The 21,486-nt window shown below is 44.3% G+C and overlaps 1 protein-coding gene across 1 annotated transcript in view; it reads right to left on the bottom strand.

Moving 5' to 3' along the window:
• Positions 1-6,299, bottom strand: part of ZFHX3 (zinc finger homeobox 3) — a 253,250-nt gene extending 246,951 nt beyond the window's left edge. The window contains exon 1 of the mRNA XM_073659266.1: positions 6,249-6,299. The gene's annotated coding sequence lies outside the window, so the exon portion shown is untranslated. The remainder of the gene's footprint in view (positions 1-6,248) is intronic.
• Between the last annotated feature and the right edge of the window lie 15,187 nt (positions 6,300-21,486).

Genomic DNA, 21,486 nt, shown 5'->3' with positions numbered 1-21,486 from the left:
AATGCACAATTGCATTCTAGGTTATAGTTATATGTTCAGCTTTAGTGCCAGGGAACATATGACTATTGCAACATGTTAGGCTATGTGTCAAACTTTGTATGTTTCATGACACAAGGAATAGATATTTATACATTATGTATCAAATATCATGAAAGGTTCTCCATGTGTCTTTAGATATGTCTGACCTATGAGCTATGTAAGTTCATCAGGGCATATGTCAGAAATGGAGTAACAAGTATACCGGACTCAAGAAAAGCCCATGTTGATTGGAATATAAAGCATATACTGTATATAAAGCAGTATACATATGCCCATGTATGCATCAGATACTTAACCCTAGAGATATATCACATCTTGGAACATATGTATGTATATTTGTTATGTTATTGTTCATGGCTTTACATTTAAACATTTAATTTTTATTTCATAGAACAATAGTATACATGAAAATAAGCAACTTTCTAATATATCATATTGGGGAAATTTGCTTCTTTCAATCTCAATTCAGGGTAAAATCTGTATTCAGTGAAGACAGATTTTCATATTACTGAGATAGGAGATGACAGTTCACTTCAGTGGAAATATCATGGTACCTGGGCTGCGCTCGCAAGAATTAAGGCTCCTCGATGGTAGAAAAATACAAGTTTTTATTCAACCAATATGTTTCGGTGCCGACTGGCGCTTTTTTTCAAGCTAAAAAAAAAAAAGTGATGACAGTTAGTGCTTTTAAAATTCTATGGCGTGTGGAGGGGGAGGAGCTAGAAGAAGACACAGACATTCCGTTGACATGTCAGTTGAAGTTCTCCATAGAACTTTATGAGCACTAACTGGCATCTCCAGTCTCAGTAATTGGAAAGCCTGTATTCACCGAATACAGATTTGAGAATTTTCAGACTGAATGTTCTAGAGGGAGAAAGAAGCAGATTCTTCTAATAAGATATATAACAAAGTTTCTTATTTTCAAGTGTATTATTGATTTCTGAAATTGATTTACGAAATTAAACCGATGGTTACTCTTTAAATTGAAGAGTATCTACATTTTATTAAAAAAATAGATAAATAAAAAAGAAAAAATGAAAAAATAAATAAAACTAATAATAAATAAACATATATACAGTACAGACCAAAAGTTTGGACACACCTTCTCATTTAAAGATTTTTCTGTATTTTCATGACTATGAAAATTGTACATTCACACCGAAGGCATCAAAACTATGAATTAACACATGTGGAATTATATACTTAACAAAAAAGTGTGAAACAACTGAAAATATGTCTTATATTCTAGGTTCTTCAAAGTAGCCACCTTTTGCTTTGATGACTGCTTTGCAAACTTTTGGCATTCTCTTGATGAGCTTCAAGAGGTAGTCACCGGAAATGGTTTTCACTTCACAGGTGTGCCCTGTCAGGTTTAATAAGTGGGATTTCTTGCCTTATAAATGGGGTTGGGACCATCAGTTGTGCTGTGCAGAAGTCTGGTAAATACACAGCTGATAGTCCTACTGAATAGACTGTTAGAATTTGTATTATGGCAAGAAAAAAGCAGCTAAGTAAAGAAAAACGAGTGGCCGTCATTACTTTAAGAAATGAAGGTCAGTCAGTCCAAAAAATTGGGCAAACTTTGAAAGTGTCCCCAAGTGCAATTACAAAAACCATCAAGCGGTACAAAGAAACTGGCTCACATGAGGCCCGCCCCAGGAAAGAAAGACCAAGAGTCACCTCTGCTTCTGAGGATAAGTTTATCCGAGTCACCAGCCTCAGAAATCGCAGGTTAACAGCAGCTCAGATTAGAGACCAGGTCAATGTCACACAGAGTTCTAGCAGCAGACACATCTCTTCAACAACTGTTAAGAGGAGACTTTGTGCAGCAGGCCTTCATGGTAAAATAGCTGCTAGGAAACCACTGCTAAGGACAGGCAACAAGCAGAAGAGACTTGTTTGGGCTAAAAAACACAAGGAAAGGACATTAGACCAGTGGAAATCTGTGCTTTGGTCTGATAAGTCCAAATTTGAGATCTTTGGCTCCAACCGCCGTGTCTTTGTGCGACGCAGAAAAGGTGAACGGATGGACTCTACATGCCTGGTTCCCACCGTGAAGCATGGAGGAGGAGGTGTGATGGTGTGGTGGTGCTTTGCTGGTGGCACTGTTGAGAATTTATTCAAAATTGAAGGCATCCTGAACCAGCATGGCTACCACAGCATCTTGCAGCAGCATGCTATTCCATCCGGTTTGCGTTTAGTTGGACCATCATTTATTTTTCAATGACCCCAAACACACCTCCAGGCTGTGTAAGGGCTATTTGACCAAGGAGGAGAGTGATGGGGTGCTACGCCAGATGACCTGGCCTCCACAGTCACCAGACCTGAACCCAATCGAGATGGTTTGGGGTGAGCTGGACCACAGAGTGAAGGCAAAAGGGCCAACAAGTGCTAAGCATCTCTGGGAACTCCTTCAAGATTGTTGGAAGACCATTTCCGGTGACTACCTCTTGAAGCTCATCAAGAGAATGCCAAGAGTGTGCAAAGCAGTCATCAAAGCAAAAGGTGGCTACTTTGAAGAACCTAGAATATAAGACATATTTTCAGTTGTTTCACACTTTTTTGTTAAGTATATAATTCCACATGTGTTAATTCATAGTTTTGATGCCTTCAGTGTGAATATACAATTTTCAAAGTCATGAAAATACAGAAAAATCTTTAAATGAGAAGGTGTGTCTAAACTTTTGGTCTGTACTGTATATATATATATATATATATATATATATATTATTTATAATATTGTAATATATATTATATATATACAGTACAGACCAAAAGTTTGGACACACCTTCTCATTTAAAGATTTTTCTGTATTTTCTTGACTATGAAAATTGTACATTCACACTGGAGGCATCAAAACTATGAATTAACACATGTGGAATTATATACTTAACAAAAAAGTGTGAAACAACTGAAAATATGTCTTATATTCTAGGTTCTGCAAAGTAGCCACCTTTTGCTTTGATGACTGCTTTGCACACTCTTGGCATTCATTCTCTTGATGGGCTTCAAGAGGTAGTCACCGGAAATGGTCTTCCAACAATCTTGAAGGAGTTCCCAGAGATGCTTAGCACTTGTTGGCCCTTTTGCCTTCACTCTGCGGTCCAGCTCACCCCAAACCATCTCGATTGGGTTCAGGTCTGGTGACTGTGGAGGCCAGGTCATCTGGCGTAGCACCCCATCACTCTCCTCCTTTGTCAAATAGCCCTTACGCAGCATGGAGGTGTGTTTGGGGTCATTGTCCTGTTGAAAAATAAATGATGGTCCAACTAAACGCAAACCGGATGGAATAGCATGCCGCTGCAAGATTCTGTGGTAGCCATGCTGGTTCAGTATGCCTTCAATTTTGAATAAATCCCCAACAGTGTCACCAGCAAAGCACCCCCACACCATCACACCTCCTTCTCCATGCTTCACGGTGGGAACCAGGCATGTAGAGTCCATCCATTCACCTTTTCTGCGTCGCACAAAGACACGGTGGTTGGAACCAAAGATCTCAAATTTGGACTTATCAGACTAAAGCACAGATTTCCACTGGTCTAATGTCCATTCCTTGTGTTCTTTAGCCCAAACAAGTCTCTTCTGCTTGTTGCCTGTCCTTAGCAGTGGTTTCCTAGCAGCTATTTTACCATGAAGGCCTGCTGCACAAAGTCTCCTCTTAACAGTTGTTGAAGAGATGTGTCTGCTGCTAGAACTCGGTGTGGCATTGACCTGGTCTCTAATCTGAGCTGCTGTTAACCTGCGATTTCTGAGGCTGGTGACTCGGATAAACTTATCCTCAGAAGCAGAGGTGACTCTTGGTCTTCCTTTCCTGGAGCGGTCCTCATGTGAGCCAGTTTCTTTGTAGCGCTTGATGGTTTTTGCAACTGCACTTGGGGACACTTTCAAAGATTTCCCAATTTTTCACACTGACTGACCTTCATTTCTTAAAGTAATGATGGCCACTCGTTTTTCTTTACTTAGCTGCTTTTTTCTTGCCATAATACAAATTCTAACAGTCTATTCAGTAGGACTATCAGCTGTGTATCCACCTGACTTCTGCACAACACAACTGATGGTCCCAACCCCATTACTTTTGGTCTGTACTGTACATATATTGGCAAAAAATGAAGAACGATGCATCCAGCACTGGAAATCCGGAGAAGTTAAATGTCTATTTAAAAAACAACATTTTATTGAAAAAAAAACAATTAAAAAGCATGATTTTTTTAAAAAAGGCGTATGGTCAGGGTCATGCTCACTAATACGCCTTTTTTAAAAAATCATGTTTTTTAATTTTTTTTTCAATAAAATTTTGTTTTTTAAATAGACATTTAAAGGGGTTGTCCACTACTATTTAAAATACGCCAAAGCGTTTTTATGATGAAAAACAGCTTCTTTGTAATTACCTCCCTCTGCCTTTTCTGCCTGTGAAGGGTGCTATCGCTGGCCACTCACAGGCATCACGTGACCCCCGGTTGCAGCTGGCTCTGATGTCACGATAAATCCAGGCTTCAGCCGGGGGTCTCTCTCTTCCGCGTTCCATGGTGGCTGCTGGGTTGTGGACGGGGTTACCCCACCACGTCACACCCAGCATCCACCGCGCGCTCTGCCTCTCCCCATTCATTGGGAAAGCGCACGGTGGATGCTGGTTGTGACGCAGTGGGGTAATCCTGCCCACAACCCAGCAGCCACCGCGGGGACGTCAGCGCTGAGTCACGCCTCAATAGCCAGGACCTCAGAGGGGGGTCACGTGCTGCCTGTGAGCGGTCACTGATAGCGCCTCTCACAGGCAGAAAAAGGCGAGGGAGGTAATTATAAAGAAGTTGCTTTTCATCATAAAAACGCTTTGGCATATTTTAAATAGTAGTGGACAACCCCTTTAACTTCTCCGGATTTCCAGTGCTGGCTGCATCGTTCTTCATTTTTTGCCTTTGTTCAACTTGCACCAACACAAGTCCTTTCTGGATCCGTGCACTTTCTGGAGAAACACTTCGTAAGAAGTTGGTGAGGTGGAAAAAACTTTTTTCTTTTTTTGAAATTTATATATATATATATATATATATATATATATACACTGTATATATATATATATATATATATATATATATATATATAAATTTGAAAAAAGAAAAAATATATATAAAAAGAAAAAAAATATATAGAGTATGTCCTTAAAGAGGTTGCTCCCTTTCAGTAAATGAACGTCCCCAGCTGCAAGTTACTATAAAGAAACAAGCTGTACTTTATTCACCTTCTCTGGGATCAGCACTGATTCTACACCGATGCTCACGGTGTCTGGCATTGGCTGTGGGGCTGTCGTCACAACGACTAGGGTGTCAGCCAATCGGTGAGATAAGTGGCTCTGCCAGTGTAGATGGAGCGGCCTGTTCAGAGCCGCTGAGTGCACTGATTGGCTGCTGCGCTGTCGACATGAAGTCCGTGCCGCAGCATACGCCAGACACGAGGAGCAGCAGCAGAGACTTGTCTTTGGAACTGGGGAGGGTGACTACGGCTCGGGTTGTGACCTTCACTTTAAACCACTTTAAATGTCCTGCAGATTAGTGGTGGTCCGGGTCCTGAAACCCTCACCAATCGCGCAAAACACTGTTCAGAAGCGACAGGTCCTGCATGAGCACGTGCATCGACTTGATAAAAAGTCGATGAGCCGGTACACCGCTCTGTGCCTACGTTCATGCTTCTGCCTCCTGAAGTCAATGCTTCAGCATAGTGTTTTGAGCAGTCATTGGGAAACTCATGACACGGTCCGCCATGATCTAGCAACGTCTAAGCACATACAGTGTATAAAGAAGATGTAAAGTCTAGGCACACTTTAAGAACAGAACAAGATGGAGAGTCTACAGTAGTGTATCTTATGCAACGCAATAGCATGCTCATGATCCTGCATGAACGCGGGTTCAGGGCGGTGTACCGGCTCCTCCTCTTTTTATTGAGTCTGTCTGCTTCTGAACATTTTTTTACTAGATTAGTGGGGGTCTCAGGATCCGGACCACCATCGATCTGGTGGAGGTGGCCATGCTCGTTTTCTGCTCCATTCAGATCAGGTTCTGCAAATCCCTATTCTCAGGAACACTAAAAACCCTTTAACAAAATAGGTGCCTAAAAAAAAATAATTCCAGATTTATTTATTTACTTTTAATCAGTAAAAATTTTAAAAAGTCATTTGCCACAGTAAAGGCGACCACCTCATCTCCAATGTAATATTCACCTGGTCCAAGTTGACCTGTACATCCAAAGAGGGTCTTCTTGCAGCCCACTAATACGCTCAAGTCCTAGTAAAGATTGTCATGACCCATTCAGGAGCTCATGCAGGAAATGACAACAACCCAATGAAAACTTTCACCTAAAATATAAAAATGGCCATATTCTAGTAAATCAGTAGCGAATGTTTGAAAATTATGTTTCTTTTACTTACAAACACATGTGACTCGAAATATATCATATCATATAGTTTTTACAGCTGTTCAGTAAATATATTGTATTGTTTACAACTCATTATGTTATAATTACCGTAGTAATAATAATAATAATAATTATAGTGTTTTGTACAAGTGTGTAGTATTGTGTATTTGTATTGTTTTCTATAGGTGTCAAGTCTTGATAATAATTTCCATTCTCAATATATTTCTATAAATTTCTCCGTACCCTATCACCTGATGCATCATAGCATATTTATGCTTGTGAAATTTTTATTTTGCCTAATTCTAAAGAACTTGCTCTTGTTAACACTCACTGTATGTACAGTGCTGCTCACCATTATTGGCACCTCTTCATTTTATTCATAGACTGTATAATATCTTCAGAAATAAATGGAAATGTACCAAAGTTATATCCTCAGCATTTTTTAATTAGTGGTCCAAAGTAATACAACAATAAAACATTGTTTTTCAACTTCCATGTTGCAATTTCAAAGAAGAAACAGAATAAACAACATGTGCAGCAATAAAGGCACCTCTAATTAATACTTGGTTGCCCATCCTTTGGCATTGCTGACAGCCTCCAGACGTTTCTTGTAGCCATCTATAAGCTTCTAGCACTTCTCAACTGGAATTTTCTCCCACTCTTCCTTTGCAGTTGGTTCAAGCTCTTGAATGTTTGCAGGGTTCTTTTTCCCAATTGCAGATTTCAGCTCACCCCAAAGATTTTCAATGGGATTGAGGTCAGGACTCATTTCTGGCCATTTTAAAACAGTCAATTTTTTCTTTTTTAACCATTCCTGTGTACTTTTGGATGTGTGCTTTGGGTCATTGTCTGGCTGGAGGACCCATGATCTTAAACTCAAACCAAGTTGTCTTACACTGGGTAGGACATTTTGTTCTAAAATCTCTTCATAATTCTCTGATTTCATGATTCCTTTGATACGATCAAGGCCTCCAGTACCAGAGGCAGCAAAGCAATCCCACAGCATTATGCATCCTCCACCATGCTTAACTGTTGGTAAGGTGTTCTTTTCCTTATAAGCTTCATTGCGCCATCTGTAAACAATCTGTTGCTTTGCATTGCCAAAAAGCTCTATTTTTATTTCATCTATCCACAGAACATTTTCCCAGAGGGATTGTGGTTTGTCAAGGTACTCTTTGGCAAAGATCAGTCGTTTCTTTTAATGTCTTTTCTTCAGCAATGGTTTCTTCCTTAGCTTTCGCCCATAAAGCTCTGCTTGGTTTAATGTTCGGCGTATGGTACTTGTTGAAACCATGACCCCAGACTGTCCCAGGTTGGCTTTCAAGTCTTTGGATGTTTGACGTGTTTATTCCACCATTCACACCAACTTTCGAAGACATCACTTGTCAATTTTCCTCCTTACCCCACGTCAAGGGAGATTCTTGATGGTTTCATGCTTGGCAAACTTTTTAATAACATTGAGCATTGATTAAATTGGGATACCAAGGTCTTTGGAGATAGCCTTATACCCTTTGGAAGTCTTGTGTTTTATAATAACAGTAGTTCTGATGTCCTCAGAGAGCTCCTTTGTCTTCACCATTGTGACAAAGGAACAGGGTCTACTATGTGGCTTTTTAAAACAGTGAAGTCATCACTCATTGGCTAATTCATGTCACATGGGCACAGACAATTAAACACAGGACAATCTCTTTTGTTATTTACCACATGAGAGTCAAAATGTGTTTCCATACTAAATTAATGTAAAGGGTGAAAATTCCAGTGATACAGCAAGCTTTAGGTTTTTCTATTTTTCCCTCCCATTGTTTTTGGTTTTAAATTATTGTTTATCTTTTGCTCTTTTGTATTTAACACGAGTGCTCTATACAAAAAACTGTTTCACTTGATTCATTTTTTTCAGGAGATATTCCACATTATGTACTTAAACTTCATGGGTGCTAATAACAATGAGCAGGACTGTACAGTACTATGATCACACTCACTGTATGTAGAGCACTATGATCACACTCACTGTATGTAGAGCACTATGATCACACTCACTGTATGTAGAGCACTATGATCACACTCACTGTATGTAGAGCACTATGATCATTCTCACTGTATGTAGAGCTCTATGATCACACTCACTGTATGTAGAGAACTATGATCACACTCACTGTATGTAGAGTTCTATGATCACACTCACTGTATGTAGAGAACTATGATCACACTCACTGTATGTAGAGCACTATGATCACACTCACTGAATGTTGAGTAGCAGAGCACTATGATCACACTCACTGTATGTAGAGCACTATGATCATTCTCACTGTATGTAGAGCACTATGATTACACTCACTGTATGTAGAGAACTATGATCACACTCCCAGTATGTAGAGCACTGTGATCACACTCACTGTATGTAGAGTACTATGATCACACTCACTGTATATAGAGTACTATGATCATACTCACTGTATGTAGAGCACTTTGATCACACTCACTGTATGTAGAGCACTATGATCACACTCACTGTATGTAGAGTACTATGATCACACTCACTGTATATAGAGTACTATGATCATACTCACTGTATGTAGAGCACTTTGATCACACTCACTGTATGTAAAGTACTATGATCACACTCACTGTATGTAGAGCACTTTGATCACACACTCTATATATAGAGTACTATGATCACACTCACTGTACTGTATGCAGAGCACTATGATCACACTCACTGTATGTGAAGCACTATGATCACACTCACTGTATGTGAAGCACTATGATCACACTCACTGTATGTGAAGCACTATGATCACACTCACTGTATGTGAAGCACTATGATCACTCTCACTGTATGTAGAGCACTATAATCACACTCAGTGTATGAAGAGCACTAGTATCACACTCACTGTATGTAGAGGTCTATGATCACACTAACTGTATGTAGAGCACTATGATCACACTCACTGTATTTAGAGCACTATGATCACACTCACTGTATATAGAGTACTATGATCATACTCACTGTATGTACAGCACTTTGATCACACTCACTGTATGTAAAGTACTATGATCACACTCACTGTATGTAGAGCACTATGATCACACTCACTGTATGTAGAGTACTATGATCACACTCACTGTATATAGAGTACTATGATCATACTCACTGTATGTAGAGCACTTTGATCACACTCACTGTATGTAAAGTACTATGATCACACTCACTGTATGTAGAGCACTATCATCACACTCACTGTATGTAAAGTACTATGATCACTCTCACTGTATGTAGAGCACTTTGATCACACACTCTATATATAGAGTACTATGATCACACTCACTGTACTGTATGCAGAGCACTATGATCACACTCACTGTATGTGAAGCACTATGATCACACTCACTGTATGTGAAGCACTATGATCACACTCACTGTATGTGAAGCACTATGATCACACTCACTGTATGTGAAGCACTATGATCACTCTCACTGTATGTAGAGCACTATAATCACACTCAGTGTATGAAGAGCACTAGTATCACACTCACTGTATGTAGAGGTCTATGATCACACTAACTGTATGTAGAGCACTATGATCACACTCACTGTATTTAGAGTACTATGATCACACTCACTGTATGTAGAGCACTATGATCACACTCCCTGTGTATATGCACTATGATCACACTCACTGTATGTAGAGTTCTATGATCACACTCACTGTATGTAGAGCACTATGATCACACTCACTGTATTTAGAGTACTATGATCACACTCACTGTATGTAGAGTACTATGATCACACTCACTGTATGTATAGTACTATGATCACACTCACTGTATGTAGCGTACTATGAGCACACTCACTGTATATAGAGTACTATGATCACACTCACTGTATGTAGAGCACTGTGATCACACTCACTGTATGTAAAGTACTATGATCACTCTCACTGTGTGTAGAGCACTATGATCACACTCTCTGTATGTAGAACACTATGATCACACACTCTGTATATAGAGTACTATGATCACACTGTATGTAGCGCACTATGATCACACTCACTGTATGTAGAGTACTATGATCACACTCACTGTATGTAGAGCACTATGATCACACTCACTGTATGTAAAGCACTATGATCACACTCACTGTATGTAGAGCACTATGATCACACTCACTGTATGTAGAGCACTATGATCACACTCACTGTATTTAGAGTACTATGATCACACACTCTGTATATAGAGTACTATGATCACACTCACTGTATATAGAGTACTATGATCACACTCACTGTACGTAGAGCACTATGATCACACTCACTGTATGTAGAGCACTATGACCACACTCACTGTATGTAAAGCACTATGATCACACTCACTGTATGTAACGCACTATGATCACACACTGTATGTAGAGTACTATGATCACACTCACTGTATGTAACGTACTATGATCATATTCACTGTATGTAGAGGTCTATGATGACACTTACTGTATGTATAGCACTATGATCACACTCACTGTATGTAGAGGTCTATGATGACACTTACTGTATGTAGAGCACTTTGATCAGACTTACTGTATGTAGAGTTCTATGATCATATTCATTGTATGTAAAACACTATGATTGCACTCACTGCATGCAAAATACTATGATCACACTCTCTGTATATAGAGTACTATGATCACACTCACTGTATGTAGAGCACTATGATCACACTCACTGTATGTAGAGTTCTATGATCACACTCACTGAATGTTGAGTAGTAGAGTACTATGATCACATTCACTGTATGTAGAGTACTATGATCCCATTCACTGTATATAGAGTACTATGATCACACTCACTGTATGTAGAGCACTATGATCACACTCACTGTATGTAGAGCACTATGATCCCATTCACTGTATATAGAGTACTATGATCACACTCACTGTATGTAGAGCACTATGATCACACTCTCTGTATATAGAGTACTATGATCACACTCACTGTATATAGAGTACTGTGATCAGACTTACTGTATGTAGAGTTCTATGATCATATTCATTGTATGTAAAGCACTCTGATTGCACTCACTGTATGCAAAATACTATGATCACACTCTCTGTATGTAGAGCACTATGATCACACTCTCTGTATATAGAGTACTATGATCACACTCACTGTATGTAGAACACTATGATCACACACTCTGTATATAGAGTACTATGATCACACTCAGGGCCGGCGTCAGCACCCGGCGTACCCGGGCAAGTGCCGGGGCCCTGGAAAATCAGAGGGGCCCAGCCGCCCACTCACTCACTGTCGGGGCCCGGCCCAAACACCCGCCCGCCCGCCCACTCACTCACTGTCGGGGCCGGGCCCGGGCCCACACACCCACCCGCCCACTCACTGTCGGGGCCATGGCCGCATCTTCGGCACCTGTTCAGTGACGCAGGCGCTGCTTGATTGCCGGCACTCCCCCAGTCCCAGAAATGGCCGCGCGCTGTCAGGCTGTGTCTGCTAGTAATGACACGGCAGGGTCGACAGCACTGCACCTTTAATTTTGCTTGTGTGTCGCCCCTGCCGCGTCATTACTAGCAGACACAGTCGCACAGCGCGCAGCCATGTCTGGGGGAGTGCCATCAAACACCTTCGGAGCGGAGGTCCTGCACAGATGGGGGGGGAGCGGCCCGGACCCGACCGCAAGTGGGCCCCTCTGATGGTCCAGGGCCATGAAATCTGTGACACGCCGGGGGCCCTGCACTGCCCCATACCTGAGGAGCTGCTGGACAGGACACTGGACCGGGGACAGGTGAGTGAGGCTTCCCCAATCCCCATATTAAAAATACTTGTAATGGGTCTGTGTGAGTGCATGTATGTGAATGTCAGTGTGTATGACTGTGTATATATATTTGTCTGTTTTATATATGTCTTTAAGAATTTGTGTAAAAATGTTTGTCTGTATGTGCGTGTGTCTGCGTACCGTGTGTGTGCATGTCTGCGTACCGTGTGTGTGCATGTCTGCGTACCGTGTGTGTGCATGTCTGCGTACCGTGTGTGTGCATGTCTGCGTACCGTGTGTGTGCATGTCTGCGTACCGTGTGTGTGCATGTCTGTGTAGCACCCTGAGGATTCGGCTGCTACAGGGGTATTACACCTCAAGCCAGAGGTGTGGTATTCCACTCCCGGGTAAGGATGGAGTGTGGAACTGAGCTCAGTAGGCTGCATGCACTACATACATCCCATTTCCGGGGGACAGAACTACGGTACTCCCACCAGTATATGTGCAGGTACGACAGCGTCTGTCCCTGGCTGGAGTGGGAGGGGGGTGGAACATCCCAGTAGTGTAGGGGCAGATAGGGGGAGTAGTCTGGGTAAAGCTAGGAGCTCATTGGGTGCTAGTCACCTGGGCTCACACATAGAGGGAGTATATATGGTGGGCACCATCTTAGGACAGGGTCTTTTTAGCCTGAGGAGCAGAGCAGAGGAGCTCAGCCAGGAGGGCTGACAGGGAGCTGTGGCTCCGGCTGGGCCCAGCTCCAGAGCCAAGCCTGCAGAGGGAGAGAGGAGAAAAGAAGGACCCAGAGAGAAAGACAAGAAGGGAACCCCAAGATCCCAGAATAAAGACAAAAGGGTGAAGGGTTGTAGGACAAGGGTACCGGATCCCAAGCTGGCAGAGGCCAAAACAAACCTTAGCCAGGAACCGGAGGTCGTGGGCAGGATCTGCCACGACCCTCACCAAATCCACCAGAATGGCACACCGAGCATAGGGTCAGGGAAGCCAGGGAAGGTTCAACCAACAAGAGACCCAAGGGAGCCGGACACAGGTGGATCCCTGGTGGGAACGGCCAGAGAGAGAGAGAGAGTCAGAAGGGAGCTCAGGACTACGCTTCGGAATCGCCTGGGGGTTAGCCGAGTCCAGGACCTGGTGGACGCAGCACGGCTCGGGTGGTCACTCAAGGCCAGAGTGACCAAAAGAACACCAGTAAGTAAAAACCCTGAACTGCATCTCCTGACTCTGAGTCTTCTTTCTGCATCATCACAACCCCCATCATCCACACCTGCTGCCCTGAGGCCATACCCCTCCCGTTGGGGGTTATACCATCACTGCTGCACATATACCACCGGCCTCAGCGGACTGCTCTGCAGCGGCGGCGTCAAAGCCGCACTCAACGGGTGGCGTAGTCGACAATCAAGTTAACATCTACTGCCATAGACTGCCACTTAGTTTGACACCCTGGGCACGGACCGGGTCACCGCCACAAGGACTACTACCCCTATCCAGATCCGGCTCCGGGTATCCCTTGCACATGGCCCAGGGGGTGCGTCATCTGCGTACCGTGTGTGTGCATATCTGCGTACCGTGTGTGCATGTCTGCGTACTGTGTGTGTGCGTGTGTCTGCGTACCATGTGTGCATGTGTCTGCGTACCGTGTGTGTGCGTATGTCTGCGTACCGTGTGTGCGTGTCTGCGTACCGTGTGTGCGTGTCTGCGTACCGTGTGTGCGTGTCTGCGTACCGTGTGTGTGCGTGTCTGCGTACCGTGTGTGTGCGTGTCTGCGTACCGTGTGTGTGCGTGTCTGTGTACCGTGTGTGTGAGCGTGTCTGCGTACCGTGTGTGTGCGCGTGTCTGCGTACCGTGTGTGTGCGCGTGTCTGCGTACCGTGTGTGTGCGCGTGTCTGCGTACCGTGTGTGTGTGCGCGTGTCTGCGTACCGTGTGTGTGCGCGCGTGTCTGCGTACCGTGTGTGCATGTCTGTGTACCGTGTGTGTGCGTGTGTCTGCGTACCATGTGTGCATGTGCCTGCGTACCGTGTGTGTGCGTGTGTCTGCGTACCGTGTGTGCGTGTGTCTGCGTACCGTGTGTGTGCATGTCTGCGTACCGTGTGTGCGTGTCTGCGTACCGTGTGTGCGTGTCTGCGTACCGTGTGTGCGTGTCTGCGTATCGTGTGTGTGCGTGTCTGCGTACCGTGTGTGTGCGTGTCTGCGTACCGTGTGTGTGCGTGTCTGCGTACCGTGTGTGTGAGCGTGTCTGCGTACCGTGTGTGTGCGCGTGTCTGCGTACCGTGTGTGTGCGCGTGTCTGCGTACCGTGTGTGTGCGCGTGTCTGCGTACCGTGTGTGTGCGCGTGTCTGCGTAACGTGTGTGTGCGCGTGTCTGTGTACCGTGTGTGTGTGCGCGTGTCTGCGTACCGTGTGTGTGCGCGCGTGTCTGCGTACCGTGTGTGTGCGCGTGTCTGCGTACCGTGTGTGTGCGCATGTCTGCGTACCGTGTGTGTGCGCGTGTCTGCGTACCGTGTGTGTGCGTGTGTCTGCGTACCGTGTGTGTGCGCGTGTCTGCGTACCGTGTGTGTGCGCGTGTCTGCGTACCGTGTGTGTGCGCGTGTGTCTGCGTACCGCGTGTGTGTGCGCGTGTCTGCGTACCGTGTGTGTGCGTGTGTCTGCGTACCGTGTGTGCGTGCGCATGTCTGCATATGTGAAGGATGAGGTGGCAGGCTGGGCCCTGTGTACTATATATATATATTTCTCCGCAGTATCTGTGCATCATGAATCGTGTATGTGTTAAAAGGGTCCACTGAGACTCTTTCGCCCGGGGCCCAGAAAAACCTGGAGCCGGCCCTGATCACACTGTATGTAGCGCACTATGATCACACTCACTGTATGTAGAGTACTATGATCACACTCACTGAATGTTGAGTAGTAGAGTACTATGATCACATTCACTGTATGTAGAGTACTATGATCCCATTCACTGTATATAGAGTACTATGATCACACTCACTGTATGTAGAGCACTATGATCACACTCACTGTATGTAGAGCACTATGATCACACTCACTGTATGTAGAGCACTATGATCCCATTCACTGTATATAGAGTACTATGATCACACTCACTGTATGTAGAGTACTATGATCACACTCACTGTATGTAGAGCACTATGATCACACTCACTGTATGTAAAGCACTATGATCACACTCACTGTATGTAGAGCACTATGATCACACTCAGTGTATGTAGAGCACTATTATCACACTCACTGTATGTAACGCACTATGATCACACTCACTGTATGTAGAGCACTATGATCACACTCAGTGTATGTAGAGCACTATTATCACACTCACTGTATGTAACGCACTATGATCACACTCACTGTATGTAGAGTACTATGATCACACTCACTGTATGTAACGTACTATGATCATATTCACTGTATGTAGAGGTCTATGATGACACTTACTGTATGTAAAGCACTATGATCACACTCACTGTATGTAGAGGTCTATGATGACACTTACTGTATGTAGAGCACTTTGATCAGACTTACTGTATGTAGAGTTCTATGATCATATTCATTGTATGTAAAACACTATGATTGCACTCACTGCATGCAAAATACTATGATCACACTCTCTGTATATAGAGTACTATGATCACACTCACTGTATGTAGAGCACTATGATCACACTCACTGTATGTAGAGTTCTATGATCACACTCACTGAATGTTGAGTAGTAGAGTACTATGATCACATTCACTGTATGTAGAGTACTATGATCCCATTCACTGTATATAGAGTACTATGATCACACTCACTGTATGTAGAGCACTATGATCACACTCACTGTATGTAGAGCACTATGATCCCATTCACTGTATATAGAGTAATATGATCACACTCACTGTATGTAGAGCACTATGATCACACTCACTGTATGTAGAGCACTATGATTTCAGTCACTGTATGTAGAGCACTATGATCACACTCTCTGTATATAGAGTACTATGATCACACTCACTGTATATAGAGTACTGTGATCAGACTTACTGTATGTAGAGTTCTATGATCATATTCATTGTATGTAAAGCACTCTGATTGCACTCACTGTATGCAAAATACTATGATCACACTCTCTGTATATGGAATACTATGATCACACTCACTGTATGTAGAGCACTATGATCACACTCTCTGTATATAGAGTACTATGATCACACTCACTGTATGTAGAGCACTACGATCACACTCACTGTATGTAGAGCACTATGATCACACTCTCTGTATATAGAGCACTGTGATCACACTCTCTGTATATAGAGTACTATGATCACACTCACTGTATGTAGAGTTCTATGATCACACTCACTGAATGTTGAGTAGTAGAGTACTATGATCACACTCACTGTATGTAGAGTACTATGATCACACTCACTGTATGTAGAGTACTATGATCACACTCACTGTATGTAGAGCACTATGATCACACTCACTGTATGTAAAGCACTATGATCACACTCACTGTATGTAGAGCACTATGATCACACTCACTGTATGTAAAGCACTATGATCACACTCACTGTATATAGAGCACTATGATCACACTCTCTGTATATAGAGTACTATAATCACACTTACTGCATGTAGAGTACTATGCTAACAATCCCTGTATGTAGAGCACTATGATCACACTCACTGTATGTAGAGCACTATGATCTCACTTACTGCATGTAGAGTACTATGATCACACTCTCTGTATGTAGAGCACTATGATCACACTCACTGTATGTAGAGCACTATGATCACACTCACTGTATGTAGAGCACTATGATCTCACTTACTGCATGTAGAGTACTATGCTCACAATCCCTGTATGTAGAGCTCTATGATCCCACTCACTGTATGTAGAGCACTATGATCCCACTCCCTGTATGTAGAGTACTATGATCACACTCACTGTATGTAGAGCACTATGATCACACTCACTGTATGTAATGTAATATGCTCACACTCACTGTATGTAGAGTACTATGATTGCACTTAGGCTATGTGCCACGATGCAGAAATGCTGCATATTTTTTACGCTTCTCCCTGGCAGGAAAAACGCATGCGGCGTTTGTCAAGCGTTTTTGCATGCATTTCTGCATGCGGGTTATCAAGTGCTTTTCCAAGCGATTTTAGCATCACTTGGAAAAGTGCTTGACAACTTGTTCACACTATATAAATCCATGCAACCGGCATGGATTTATTGTAGTGTGACCAAGTTAGTTGAAAAAAAAAGAATAAGAATGGTAAAAAATAAAAAAAAAAGATTATACTTATCTTCCGATGTCATCCCGGTGTTTTCTCTGCCGCGTCCGGTCTCTTGCACTGCTCGCGGTGGTGTGAAGGACCTGCGGTGATGTCATTGAGTCATGTGACAGGTCAAATGACTCAATGACGTCATGGCAGGTCCTTCACAACGTCTTGTCGCACTTAGCACTGACTCTGACTGTCAGGACGCAACGGGTGCAACACTGGGCCTATTACAATGACAAACCTCCCCGGTCCCAAATGTTTGACCTCCTACACTTGGTACAAAAGTAGTTGCAATCGGAATCTTCCTCCCCAGCACAGATGGTGGAGAGGGTTGTCATAAACAGGTTCATACACTCCCTTCCAAGGCCGGAGCAGTCCTGGGTTGTGCATGGAGATCTCCATAATGCCGATGATCTGGTGGGGATAGGGTAGAGGTACCAGGAGGTCGAGAGTGCTTTGGGGAAGCAAGGGGTCATAGCATCTCCATACTGGGGTTCCCAATGGGGGGCGGACATCCAAAAGAAGGGAACTAGAGCCACATCTGGGGGGCGTCTAACAGCCCCGGAGGGGTCTGAGTTGCTGCCAAAGGCCCCATCCAATAAAGTAATTTGTTGGAGATGTCACACCCCGGGTCATATAGCCACCCGATGCCCCATGAACAATGAGCCAATTGACTTCAGCATAGGACGGAGCTGCTCGTATTTTGCATATCTGGCCTGCAGTGCTGTCCCTCAACTAGGCGAGGAACCGCAGGCATGCCCTGTGTCAGTGAATGGTGTGCAAGTGACTGGTCTGTTGGACTCGGGGAGTTTGGTAACCCTAGTGAGGGCCACAATTCCTCATTGTCTGATTCTGTGGAAAAAGGTGGGCGTCCGCTAAATCCATGGGCACGCTAAGGACTACCCTGTGGCCCGAGTGCTCATAGACACAAACTGGGGCGCCGAGTCCCATGAGGTGGGTATAGTCAAGGATCTGTTACACCCTGTTATAATAGGACGAGACTTTGCCTTGTTTTGGGACTTGTGGGGGAAAGGGAGGAAGTTGGGTTGTCTGGACAACAGCCAGGTTGCTCCTGAAGAAATCTTGTCGCAGGACGCAGCTGACAGGTTTCCCTTTTGTGTGCTTCTTGGGGATGAGGATGAGGCAGCATCCCAAGAGGTCAACATCCCTGAGCTGGAGGTGTATGGGGGGAAATTTTGGAACCGCCCAACTCAGAGACTTAACTCTAACAGGGGCGTTTAATAATGTCACTGTTCTTAATGGTGCTGTTCAAGAGCCGGTGGCTGACACCCGATATCCATACTTTGCCGTTAATGGGGAATTACTATATTGGGTCACCAAGCTCAGAGGAGAGGTAATCAAGCAGTTACTAGTACCCGGGCCATACAGACGCAGGGTGATAGATATGGCCCATGCACATGTCTTAGGTGGTCATCTGGGGGTAGAAAAAACCCAGGAGAGAATCCTCCAGAGGTTCTTCTGGCCTGGTTGTCACCGAGAGATCGTGAATTATTGTATGTCCTGTCCCACCTGCCAGCTGACCTCCCTTGTGGCTCACTTCCGTAGTCCCTTAATGCCATTACCTATCATTGAGGTCCCATTCGATCGCATCGCCCCGGATCTAGTGGGACCCCTGGTCAAGTCCGCCAGAGGACATCAGTATATCCTGGTGGTGCTGAACTACGCTACACGATACCCTGAGGCAGTACCACTACGAAACTCCTCTGCCAAGTGCATAGCCCAGGAGTTGGTCCACGTCTTTTTGAGAACGGGTTGTCTAAAGAGATCCTAATGGACCAAGGGACCTCATTGATGTCAAGGGTGATGAGGGAGTTATGCAAAACCCTGCAAATCACACAACTCGGGATCTCAGTCTACCACCCCCAGATAGACAGCTTAGTGGAGAGGTTTAATAAAACCTTGAAGGCCATGTTGAAGAAGGTCGTAGAGAAAGACGGCCGGGACTGGGACTGTCTACTGCCGTACCTTCTGTTCTCCATCAGAGAAGTCCCACAGGCCTCTGCTGGATGCTCCCCTTTTGAGCTGTTATATGGCCGGCACCCCTGCGGACTCCTGGACATAGCAAAGGAGACCTGAAAGGCGGAGTCTTCACCCTACAGGAGTGTAATCGAACATGTGGCCCAGATGCAAGAGAGGATTGTTGAGGTGATGCCAGTTGTGAAAGAACACCTCCTTAAAGCACAGGAGTCACAGTTGAGGGTGTACAATAGATCGGCGAGGGTGAGACACTTCAACCCTGGACATCGGGTACTGGTGCTAGTACCTATGATGGAGAGTAAATTCCTGGCCAAGTGGCAGGGCCCATATGAAATAGTTGGCAACGTCAACTATAGAGTCGATCAACCAGGGAGAAGGAAACCCTACCAGCTCAAACTGATTAAGCCATGGCGAGATAGGGAGCCTGTGGAAGTTCCGTGTATGGTGGCGAATTCTGAAGCCGACTTGCCGGAGGTCAAGGTGGCAGAGTTGCTGTCACGTGTCTAAAACCAACAGTGCCGAGAGTTGCTACAGCGGAACAGAGACCTGTTCTCAGAACTACCGGGGTGTAGAGCATGAACCCCATGTTCGAGTAAATATGAAGTTGTATCGGATTCCTGAAGCCCGCCGAGAGGTGATCTCGAAAGAGGTGAAGCGGATGCTGAGCCTGGGAGTCATTGAAGAGTCCAAGAGTGGCTGGTCCAGTCCCATAGTCTTATTGCCGAGAATGGCAGTTTTGCAATGACTATAGGAAGCTCAACGAGGTCTCAAAGTTTGACACCTACCCAATGCCCAGGGTAGATGAACTGATTGAAAAGTTGGGGCTGGACAGATATATTACCACCCTTGTCCTGACGAAGGGATTTTGGCAAATATTCATGTCCCAAGATGACAAGGAGAAGACGGCCTTCTCAAAGCCAGAAGGTTGTTTCCAGTACGCAAGGATGCTGTTTGGGTTGCAAGGAGTCCTGGCTACCTTCCAGAGAGCCATGGACCGGATCCTAGCTCCCCACAAGAAGTACTCAGCGGCCTACCTGGATGACATTGTGATCTATAGCCAGGATTGGGGAAGCCATCTGAGCAAAGTCCAGGCGATACTTGATGCTCTATGGAAGGTGAGGTTTTCCATAAACCCGAAGAAATGTGCTATGGGCATGGAGGAAGCCAAATATTTGGGCTATGTCATAGGCAGAGGCAAAATAAAGCCTCAAATAAATAAAGTCGAAACAGGTCAGAGCGTTCTTGGGCATAGTGGGCTATTACTGCCGGTTTATCTCTAACTTCGCTATGATAACCACCCCTTTGACAGACCTCCTTAAAGGGACAAAGTCGGCTATGGCTAAGTGGTCTCCAGAAGCTGAGACGGCCTTCCAGGAACTTAAGCTAGCTCTGTGTAAACAGCCAGTGCTGGTGGCACCAGATTTCTCTGAGTTTGTGGTCCATACGGACGTGTCAGATGTCGGGCTGGGTGCTGTCCTATCACAAGAGGTGAACGTGTAAGAGCATCCCATAATGTATTTAAGTTGGAAGCTAGTAGTAAGATGAAGATGGTGCCAGACCAGGACCGCGCTCCTCCGTGATGAAGAATAGTGCTGGGAGATTTATGATATTAACAATCTTTTATCTATTACTTAATTACTTAAAGCTACAATTACTATATGTTTTGTGGACGTCCAGTCCATTTCCTCAGGTATATAGCTGATGTAGACATCACTTCTGTGGTTTCGTGCTCATTCTCCTCACACCCTTCGCTGAGGTTGGAGAGAAGGGTCCGCACTCTGAAAGTTTTATACTCATACTGAAGTTTTGATGCAGTGGGTCACGTGATGTTCCCCATTGGAAAATTAGACTAAGACACTAGCAGAGGAAACGGGCATGAGAGGGTAGGAACAGCAAAGGTATAGTAGACCGTGTGTTGTTTTTGGCGCCAAGAATCCCTTCAGGATTTTAGCTGCCATGTAGAGCATAGGCCCGGGAAACTGCATGGC

The sequence above is a fragment of the Phyllobates terribilis genome, unplaced genomic scaffold (assembly GCF_046119375.1).
Source record: "Phyllobates terribilis strain yellow unplaced genomic scaffold, ASM4611937v1 Scaffold_13__5_contigs__length_258822181, whole genome shotgun sequence".
Taxonomy (NCBI): Eukaryota; Metazoa; Chordata; class Amphibia; order Anura; family Dendrobatidae; genus Phyllobates; species Phyllobates terribilis.
This window is presented reverse-complemented; position numbering and strand designations above follow the sequence as displayed.